We start from the raw sequence: 11,528 nt of genomic DNA, 5'->3' as shown, positions 1-11,528 counted from the left end.
AAGGTTTGCTGTATATGTTTTTAGGAATAGAAGATGGGTTTTTGAAAAGATAGTTTATATATATATCATAAGAAACAGATAATTATTACACCCTCTTGAAAAGTAGGCAAGTGTTTGTATATTTTAGTGAGAAAGAGATGACAGTTCAGTATATTGTCCTAAGAAAAGGATCAGTGGCCATGTTCTTGTTTTTAGAAATGCACAAAAGCCTCAAACTATATGTCATTTGTCTGGCTGTTGTTTTGAGAATAGCATGATAACCCAGGACTTTACGTTTTTGTTTTGAGAAGTGCATAAAAGCTCGGCACTCCAGTCTTGTCACTCCCACGGAGAGTTTGCGTATAGGTTACATGTAGCATACGGTACTTATATGTGCAGTGCTTGGAGAGTTAGATAGCTACTTCACTGTTCTTCGATATTTAGAGATGCAGGTAAACGCTCCATCAGCTGGATGTTCGTTTTTTGGGAACCCACCGCTGACAAAGACGATATTGTGGGGTCTTGGTAAAAAAATGATTTGGGATGATGGTGGTGATAATAATGGTGATGATGATGATAGTAATAATGATGACGATGATAATTGTGATGGTGATAATGATAATGGTTATGGTGATGATGATGAGAAAAAAAATGAATTGCAGTGATGAGATGTGGCAAAAAGATGTAAGTTTTGTTTCTAAAATTATGAAGAAATAATTAAAAGTTATCCCAGCATTGTTTTGGCAGTGTGGATGAGTCATAAAGGCTGAGTGATTATTTATTTCAATTTATTTTTTATTTTAATTTTGGGGGATGGGGGGCTTTAATAACTTTTTTGGAGAGGGGCAAGAGGGAAAAAAAAAAATTCTCAGAGGTTGCTATCATTATTATTATTATTATGTTTTTTCATAAACGAATTGTCTCATCATTGTTTTGTCTTGAGTAAATCATCCCAATGTCGTTTTTGAAAAGTTGCTTGATTGAAAAATGAAGACGAAGGAGAGGAAGGGAAAAGACAGTCTAGGATGAACTGTGCGGATGGAGCGTTTACCTCAGTCCGTAGTCCTGTACCTCATAGATGTATATATCACAAAGTATCATGCGCACCATCGCTTGTGAGCACCCGACGTCCTGCACCTACATGCACCCTAGTGGCACGAATCTGAATGTGTATTTATTTGATAGCTCGTATTTTATATATACAGTATATATATATATGTTCATTACCGGTATAATCACGCTGTCGATAGTTCTTCCATTTATATACTCTCTCTCTTTCCTTGTTTCTGTGGTAATTTTTCAACTCACACTTTTTCTCTTCTTTATACCATGCATTGATGATTCTTCCACTTTCATACTGTATTTTGTCTCATTACTAACAATATATTGATACTTCTCTTACTCTCATACTTATTTTTTACATCCAATGTAGAGTTCTCCCACTTTCATACTTTATTTTTCTCATTTATACCATACACTGATAATTTTTTCCACTTGCATACTTCCCTCATTGTTACCATGCAGTGATAATTTCCATGTTCATACTGTCTGTTTCCTCATCAGCACCATGTTACTTCTTCCTCTTTCATGCTTTCTCTTTCCTTCTTTCTGGGTCCTACCTCACCCCATCCGTAGGTGGGAAGAAAGGTTAGGATGATGATGGTGAAGTCCGTTAATTTGGGGCAATCATTTTATCTTTAGTGTATTGCTCCTCCTGTTTCATTTATTCAGCGGTAACTCCTCATTTCGTGCTAAACGTGACAGATTCATGGTTGGTAGAATGAGTGGGAGAGAAACACAAGACAAAGCTCAAGTTCGTATTTCCTGAACAACCTTTGACTACACAATACTAAGTCAATATGTAGATGGGCTGTGTGAAGCCAAAAGTAGTAGAGAAATACTGAAATGGAGAGACTGACTAGAAGAGTGTATGTGAGGTGGAGAGGGGGAAGAGGAAGAGATAAATGAGAGAGAGGGTGTGTTTAGTAAAGAAATACTGAAATGGAGAGTAGAGACTAGCAGAGTATGTGAGATGGGGGGGAGGGAAGGAGGAGGCCAAGGATGAGATGGAGGAATGGAATGGAGAGATAAATGAGAGAGGGAGTGTGAGTTGGAGGGAGGGCAGTCAAATGACAGAATTGATGACATGGAGGCAATTGTTTGTGGCCACCCCTTATGGGTTTAAGGTATCTGGCTATAGATAGATAGAACTTAAGCTTTTTCCTGTGGTTTCCTCCCATCTGTTAATGAATAAGAAAATTTTGAAATAAATATATCTAGCAAATAGTTACATATATTTGAAATGCCCATTATTTAGTGTAACAATGAGGATTTACCATATATATTATTGCTACTTATGTGTAGTGTAATTTCAGGTTATTTCACTTTGCTATCTCAGTTAACAAGAGTGTTGACAGGAATGAAGGATAAACTACAAGTAGGATATTTTTGTATTAATATATGTATTTTATATTATCTTCATCTTGCAGTACAGTGGCTGAGGCTGAATATACAGGCTGTAAAACAACCATCTTCACAGTTTAGTAGGGAGGTTATGACAGCTGGTGAAACTGTTGTAAATTTCAGTCATCTAAGTGTCAAAGTTCATATTCCTGTTGGTTAGGGAGGCTTCCTGTACCCCTTCCATTGGAGTTTATTCCTTTATATGGTGTGTTTATGTATTATTCTGTGTTGTTATTGTTATTGCACTAGCCTGGTCTGTCTGGTCATGCAGACTTATTGACTACAAACAAGGAGTCACCTTTTTGTGGTAGGCAGCATCTTGTCAGGGTGGGAGCAGGGTGTCTCCACATGATGAGGTGCAGGGAAAAGGAGGAGGTATTGTCCCAAAGAGGATGAACTGTGTATAGGAGATATTTATGAATAGTAGTCTTTTGAGTATTTATACATTCTGCGAGTTTACATAAAAATGATGTGAATAACATAAGGAAATATTAAGATGTAATGTACAAAATAAATTACTTAGGAAGACGTGCTACAAGACTTCAAAGCTGACTAGAATATGCCCGAAGTAGTGTCTGAGGCTGAGTAACCTGTGTCTCAGGAGGTGTGAGTTGTCTGGCATGTATTCAGTAAAACTCAGGTAGATAGCTGTTCTGTAGACTGTACATCAGAGCCTGTAGCATAAGAGACTGGCCAACCTTTCCATATTGGCCTGACATACAGTGCACAATAAGTCCTTAGTATGAGTCAGTCCTATTGATGAGATGGAGGGATGGAGTGGAAAGGTATATGAGAGAGGGGGATGTGGGCTTGGGGGAGGGCAGTGAAATTGTGGGGGCCAGGGCAACTTGGAGGCTATTTGTTTGTGGCCACCCCTTATGGGATTAAGGCATATGGCAATTGATAGATAGATAGACTTTTGATGATCTCATTTTGCTTAAGTCTACAGTGAATTATGGAAAGTTGCCTAATGACCCCAAGAAGCAGGTGACATCCTATTGATATGCTGGTCTGTATTTTTGTTATAAATGATTTTGTTGATGTTGTGGGGGATTTTTTTATGGTGGAAAGGCCAGTAAAAGCTGTATATGTAATCCCTGTAGTTCAAAAGTCTTCCCCAAACTGATTAAAACCACAAAGTAGCCAGCAAGAATGAATGACAGAAAATATTGATGGGAAAAGGGTGTTTGCTTTATAGCGGAGTTACTGCAAGTTTGAATTCATGATTAACAACTTCCACAATACTGTGTTTATTTCCTAATCCTTCTTTTCAATGAAATGATTTCATGATAACATTTATTTGTAATCACTATTGCATATACATTATTTTGGTAAATTATTGTTATTAGTTCTTCCTCTTACTTTATTTTCTTTTTCCTGACTCTCTGGACCATATTTCGGTCCATTTGTAAGTGGGAAAAAGATGATGATGATAATGACAATGATGATGATGATGATAATGACAGTGGTGATGATGATGATGATGGTAGTGACAACAGTGATGATGATAATGATAATGATAACAGTGATGATAATGATGATGATGTACAATAGTACAATATTGATGCAGTCTGTGTTCGTATTAAAAACGTGTACATTACATATCATACTAAAGAACAAATGCGTAAGATGAAAACCACATTGCTAAGGAAGAGTAACTACGAAGCCTCCCACACCGTCTGGAATACAGCCTGTTGTCTTGTGAAGTGTGTGTATATTCTGTATTGGCCGCTGGTAGTATTATCCTGCCACCCGGCCTGTCTTCTTCCGTACAGTAAGGAAAAGTAGGTGATTTCATGTACATACTTAATTTCTTTTATATTTTATAAAAAATCTATTAAGGAATCTAATAAATTCCATCAGAGCTTTACAGTTGTGTGGCTTTCTTTCCCTGAGTTACCATGGGATGCCTTCATGTGGTGGCACTGATATAACAGAGTGGTGGAGCTGCCTGGTTATACAAATGCCCCTCAGCTTCGTCCCTATTCTCCAAAAGAGGATGGTGGACTGCAGGAGGAGGGCAACTTCAGCCTGCAGTCCACTGGGTTCTTATCCATGGACCACAACAACAACAGTCTTCTAAATCAGCATTAAGTAGCTCAAAGGGTCCTGCAGGCTCTTAGCTGAATGAAATTATTTGGCATTAGTTTAAAAGATAACAGAATCAGAGTTGTCCTCTTGATATTGTGGATGGTGACAATATTCTCCCTCTTCTCATGCTCGTATGGTGTGCTTTCATTGACAAAAAACTGTGTGGCATTTGTTTCCAGTGATGTGTATTATTGCCAGTACTTCTCTGAATATTATTGACAGAATTAAGCATTACTGGGTTCAGACCTATGAGCTTTGCAACTATGTGCCAATAAGTGGAGGGCAGTATGTTAAGTACCCTTCCAGCAACACCCCCATACAGCAAGCCTGGGACTGAATGGGATATACTGTAGGTGCTGGAGAGGGACGTCCCCTGCCTGTTTAAGTATTTGCCATTTACAAGGCAAAAGGCATTATGTCTATAACATGCTGTTTGAGTTAATGTCAGGCAAAGGGACCACTGATGCCATATTCATTGCTCGACAGCTTCAAGAAAAGTTCACTATCTGTCTTTTGGCCTTTTGGGGGATAGAGAAGTGGGTCTCTAACCAGACAGTGGATATCCGTGCCGCCACCACGCGAAGGCGACTTTTTTTTTTTTTTTTTTTTTTACCGTTCTAATAATGATTCTTAGAAATTCTTCATCATATATAATTTTTGTTTTATTTAAATTGTTGAATTAACGGTGTGCTTTTTGCAGAAAGTAAAGTTACCCCGATTCCAGACATCGTACAGGTTGGCTGTGGGTGGAGAAACTATAGCAATCAATAAAAATAAAAATAGGCAAAAATTAATGAACATAAAAATGAATGAATAAGTAATCAATAGATTTAAGAATAAAGTTTCATGGCCCTGACGGAGAAAGCCGATTATGCGAACGCCGTAGGGAAGAAGGAGAAGCTCAAGGACGGGGCAGGTGAGGGATGCGTATTTCATTTTGTGTTATATTTTTTTTAAATACGTAGTAGGACACGTTGATATTGCTAGAATATGACAAATGGAGGTCAGTGATGTTATTGAGGCGATGTAATGAATTGTGTCACAGTATTTGGTGTCGGGATGAATGAATGAAAGGCCACCATGCTTGTTTACATTGGGATGTTCCGGTATTCCCATGAATTTTTATCGTATGTTTTCTGTCGCATCCTAACACCAGAATTATTGTTTATTGTCCCAGGATGATCCCAGGTGTATTGTGCGTAACTTTAAATGTGTCACAGTTATGGAATATGTGTAGGTGGTGGAGAGGGACGCCTTCATGTGGTGACGCCGATATAACAGGACGGTGGAGCTGCCAGGGTCTACAAACCCCCTTCAGCCTCCACCAAAACCCCCGAAATTAGGAGTTTAGAGGAAGGGCGTCTCGGGCCTGCAGTCCACTGGGATCACATTTGGATGAGCCCGGGGTTGGTCGTGTGTAGGTCCCTCCCTGCCAGAGCTGCATGCCTATTTGTTTGCAGTTTTGATGCACGTGAGACCTTATGTACACTGATATAATACAGATTGCCATTACCTGTTGACTCCTACTCTGCATTGTGACTCCCTGATGGTATACGTTATTTGCCTGTACAGATGCACGGTTTGGTATAAAGTTGTGATCCCATTATCAGGAACCACTGCCAGGATTTCTTCAGTTCGTTTATTTGATTATTTGGTGAAGCAGCAGGTGGCCTTCCATACATATAATCTTCACGTTTTTTTTTTTTTTTAAGTAAAACCAAATTTTGTTTTGAAAATGAAAAACGGAAATTTGTAGTTATGCATGCAAATTGAGGTAAATGGCCGTCTCTCATGTCAAGCTTTTTGGCTAATTCGGCACCATGGTCAGTCTGTCAGTGATTGCATTGCCTCCATCAGCGTAACCTAATATAACAACCAAACTTACCTAATTGCAGATATAAGGGTTTTGGGTTTGATTCAACGTACTGTTCTCTAAAGGATGCCACTCATTATCTTAGCAACACAGTTTGGATGTCAAATTAATTATACAGCGACGAAAACTAATCACTATCATAAATTTTATATATTTGTATAGTTAACTCCTCAATGGCCATCATCGTTGAAAACACCATACAGTACACGTGCTGTAGGCATCAAATTAATGTAATCTATAAAATACTGCAAACAAATATGGGAAAGGAACAAAGGTCATTGGTGTGTTTACACAAACCTGTACAACGATAGCGAGGAAACAGGCAGACTTCATCTTGCATGTTGTCGTCCATTGGGTTACATATTATTGACAAGTACATGGTCATTTGATGAATTTTTCCATGAATCATAGCAAATCACAGGATGGGCTTAGAGAGCTAAAAAACACCTGCAGGTGTGCCAGGTGATTCTGTTCATATATGTAATCAAAATAATAAAAAAATGGTCCTAGGGTTGACCTGTGGTACATTCGCATGTATTACCTCACAGCCATTGAGGGGTTAATTGGAGCCCTCCTTCTGTTTATCCTAATTTTCTTACAATCTTTCAATGATTGGTTTAATTTTGTAATTAAGAATAGCCTAACAGGGAACTAACTTCTCTGCAAACCTCACCAAGTGCCTCATAACGTTACCAAAAGTTAATGGCGAGTATGAGCTCTCAGGCCAATTGTAGTTGGTCTCCATCATGAAATCAAGCATCCCTGACAGAATGCTTGGTAAATGGAATGGGAAATTTATAGTTTCAATTTTCCTTTCAGGCTTGAAATTTTGTCTCGGGGGATTTTGGTGTATGTCGTGTTATTTTAATTTTTGTTTCTACCATCAGTCTCATTTTTTGAGTTACTGCCCCCCTCTTTTCCCCCTCCAGTGAGTGAAATAAAGCAAGAACATTAAAAAAAATAAAAAATCAAGTAAAAGAACATCAGGACAGTTACCTGATCTAATCCAGTCCTAACTGTCCCGTGCCAGGGGCCCCTCTGCACAATTAACCACCAAAATGCATTTAGACCTGACCTTGGACAGCTGTGCGATCTTAATTGTCAGGTTTTGTTTTTAGTATTAGCTTAATGAATCTACCTTAAAGGCTGGTTCACACGAGCTAAATCGCGGCCATTTTTATAACTATTCAAGGGTGGAGGGGGATGCTTTCTGGTGGCTTCAGGGGTTGTATCCATAAATTTTCTTAAGTATAAAGCATGTATAAGATTCCTTGTGTATACCTTCATACACTACTTAAATAATCTCATCTTAAATGTCAGGATCAACTTGCCTGGCCGCTGGCTCCTATGCTTCTCATGGGGCAGCATAGGATTGGATGATGGATGGATGGATATACTCATGGTTGTACCAGATACACCCAAACGGAAATGAATGTTAAAGTGGGAGTAGTAGTAGTAGTGCATAAGAACATTAAATGAGAGGATAACTTCAGTAGGCCGGTTGGCTCATGCTAGGCAGCTCCTAGAAGAGTAGCAGCGGTGGTGTAAACACAAGATGTCATATTTGCCTTCGTTCCCAGAGCTTTGCCTTGTTCAGTGTTTCCATTTCAATCAGCCCGGCCTTTTTCTCCCAATCCTGGCAAAAAAGACCAACATGTTGGTCTCTCCATCACAGCAAAAAAAAGTGGCCAGAATTTCTACCGGGGAGCAAAGTCTGGCAAAAAAGGGCCACGAGTTTGCTCGTGTGAACCAGCCTTAAAACTCACTGGTTGCTGATTTGTCCATGTGGCTGTTAGAGGCAGCCAGCAGCAATTTAAAAAAATGTAATAATGGACTGATGCACTTTGGACACTAACACACGTGGGTGGAAGACCGTCATCTCTAGTAAAGTTGATATTCTTTGTCATTTTTTGTTTAATGAAGTCACAGTTATACAAAATTCATTTGTTGTTGATACACTGGTGTGCTTGGCTGAGCAGATCCATTGATCACAAGCAAGGAGCCACCTTCCTGTGGCAGGCAGCACCACATCAGGATCAGAACAGGGTATTTCCGCATTTCACGGTATGGGGATTTAAAATGGAGGAGGCATAGCCCCCAAAAGAATGAGCGGTGTTTGGAACATGTATAAGTAATAGTTCAGCCCAGACTTTGACTGTGTGGTAAATATGCTTTGGGCTTCCCTGCCTGGGAGTGTTGTGCAGTAGCCATGATTGAACTAGATTCAGATTCATCCTGGTGTCTTCCCTTAGTACTGCAATTAACAAATGGTTTGAAATGATTGCTATAAAACAAAGGGAAATGCTAGTAGGGTGCTGATTGGCTGGTGAATCTTCCTCCTTTAAATTGGTGGACAGTGAAATGTGGTTGATCAATATTTGTCATTCTTGACCACTGCCTGGATGTGAAACTAACAAATGAATGCAGACATACAGTATATCTCCCACAATGACAGCATACAGAACTCGCCACCCAAATTTTGGAAAATGAGTTAAATTATATGGCAGCATTATTGATTTGTGGTGGGGTGTGTTGGTACCCAGAATGCTTGGAAACATGGGACTTTACTAACACGGTAAAAAATTGTGAGTGCCACATTTGTCCGAGACTTGTAGAGCCAGTGGATTATCACCGGGAACACTCACTTCTACTCAGTGTCTGCACCTTTATTACGGTACTTAGTTTATTATGTAATCTTGTGCAGTACTATCGACTAGTTTACCGGAAGTGTCACATCCTCATTGGTGGTTAAATTGGAGATGTAAAATGATGTGTAAGAGTAGCTTGTCACGAGTTGTGTAACCAGCTTCATATTTCCCAGAAGTTTCTCTTAGTAAGATTTTGTGATTTCGCACTTCTTGCACAGGGGTCTGGAACCATGTACGATATGTTTGGTTAACATGAGCTCATTGTATTAGCACTCTTCCTCTAAACTACTAGAATTGCTATGAGTGGTTGCACCGCCTGGTTCACTCATGTAAGCCTTTTCAACATAGCAGTTAATTAATATTGCATAAAGTAGCATTGTCACTGCTTTTTACCATGAATTAGAAATGGATATGTGTAAGCATTGAGTTAGGTGGTGGCCGTTTCTCACTTGTCATTAGTAAGTGTTTGAGGCACCCAAAGTCTTCCAGTTTGTCTCATAAGTAGGTAGGTAGATTTATGTAAGTATGATTTTCTGTTAAGGTATGAGTTTCTTTATTTTTGGTTTGGTAAGGTCATTTTTCAGCTCATGCAATTACCTTTACACCCACTGGAACAACTCCCCTTGTGTGGGATTGGACCCTGATTTGAAATGGTGTGTCTGGCTCAGGGAAAATGTATGCTGCTGCCCTGCATGGTCCTGTGTCACTGTTGGCCAAGGTGTAGCTCCTGTTATCCCACACACAAAAAATAACGGTAGTAGTAGGTGGATGGTTACCAGTGACCCAAGAGATACTACCTTGGGACTGATGTGAGACCAAGACCGGGTACCTGGCAGGGAACCCCAAAACACATTTACTAAGTAGTCAGAGTCTGGGCTGAGACTACTATCATACATGGTCCCATACACAGTCTGGGCTGAGACTATCATACATGGTGTCATACACCACTCGTCCTCTTGGGGGTTATGCCTCTATTTTAAATCCCCACACCCTGCCATGTGGAAGTACCCTGTTCTGATTCTGGTGAGGTGCTGCCTGCCACAAGAGTGTGGCTCCTTGCTTGTGATCAATGGATCTGCTCAGCCAAGCACACCAGGGTAGACCAACAACTTGGGAAGGGGAATTAAAAAGACATTAGGAGAACAGTCATATTTGCTGTAGTTACCCCTTCATCAGTGTGCTGTATTTTTGTATTTTCATACCGTTAACTACATTGGGTACGTTTATGTGAAGCTACGGAATGTGGTGAACGTTTTTGATGTGTCCGATAGAGCCAGGATTCTGGGGGCTTGAATGTTGAGTGAATGGAAGCATGGCCTATTGGATTGGGCAGATTTGGGCTGTCTTGACATTGCTACTCCTCACCCTGCTGTAGGGTGTGAAGGGAGGTCTGGATGATGATGATGATGATGATGATGATTAACTACATAGGATACTGTTAAGGTCATGTCTGGTAGTAAAGGAGTTAGTGAAGGCTGTATGTAATCCCTCTTGTTTGTGAAAAGTCTCAGCTAAACTGAATATGACTATGGAAAGTAACAAGAATAAAATAAAAACTGCATAATTCGATTCAGGGGTTAATCACGATTAATTTTGCAGGTGTGTTGAGCCGGACAGGTGAGCGGATGAGATGGTAGGACCTGACTTACCATCGAGACAATTTTCAGGTGGACTTGTACACTCTTCATTTGCTTCTGGGTCCATCCTCAACTTTACCCTTACTGTAGGTGGGTATTACAATTGTCTTGATGTTGATAATACATGTAATATAAGGATGGTGTTAATAATGATGATAGTTTTGCTTATGATATTTATGATATTATTAAGCTCTAGACAGTATCTGACTAACTTGTTTTATTGTGAGTTAGAGTAGGACAGTTTGTATAAAGTACAATAAAATAAACCTTTGTGTGTGGGTGCAGGATCTTCAAAGTGGCGCCAACCCACAAGAAGCTGGCCAAATGGAAAGAGACCCTGGCCATCTAGGTGCAGCCGTTCCTCTTCCTGTGCAACGTCCTCACCTCACCGTCACCCATGCATCACACTGGGATCATGGTGATCATTAAGGTACATCTGCTATTTCTGGTCCGATAGATGGATGTAGGATGGATGACTTGTAATATACTGTTCAAATCAAGGTGTTTTATTGTATTGCACGTGAACCAAGTACGGTACTGTATGTATGTGGTTCAGCATTGATAACGTTAGAATGTCTGGAAGTGTCATGTTGCTGGAGAGGGAGGTGTTTGTTTGGTGATTGTTTTATGTGCCTACAGTACTTGTTTTTTGTGGAATTTGAATACAAGGGTGTTGTGTGTTACCACTAGCTGCTGCCTAGAATTGTTTGACTTTCATCAAAATATTCTCTTACAGCGGGGACTTTAGTTTTAAAGTGCGAGTTGTGAGGTTGATTTTGGTGCAGCCTCTGATGGTGTGTAGAACATTGTTCTGTGTAACCTGCTTGGTGTTTCAGT

Source organism: Coenobita brevimanus, chromosome 53, assembly GCF_032717465.1.
Source record: "Coenobita brevimanus isolate Jiangsu-jjx chromosome 53, ASM3271746v2, whole genome shotgun sequence".
NCBI lineage: Eukaryota > Metazoa > Arthropoda > Malacostraca > Decapoda > Coenobitidae > Coenobita > Coenobita brevimanus.
This window is presented reverse-complemented; position numbering follows the sequence as displayed.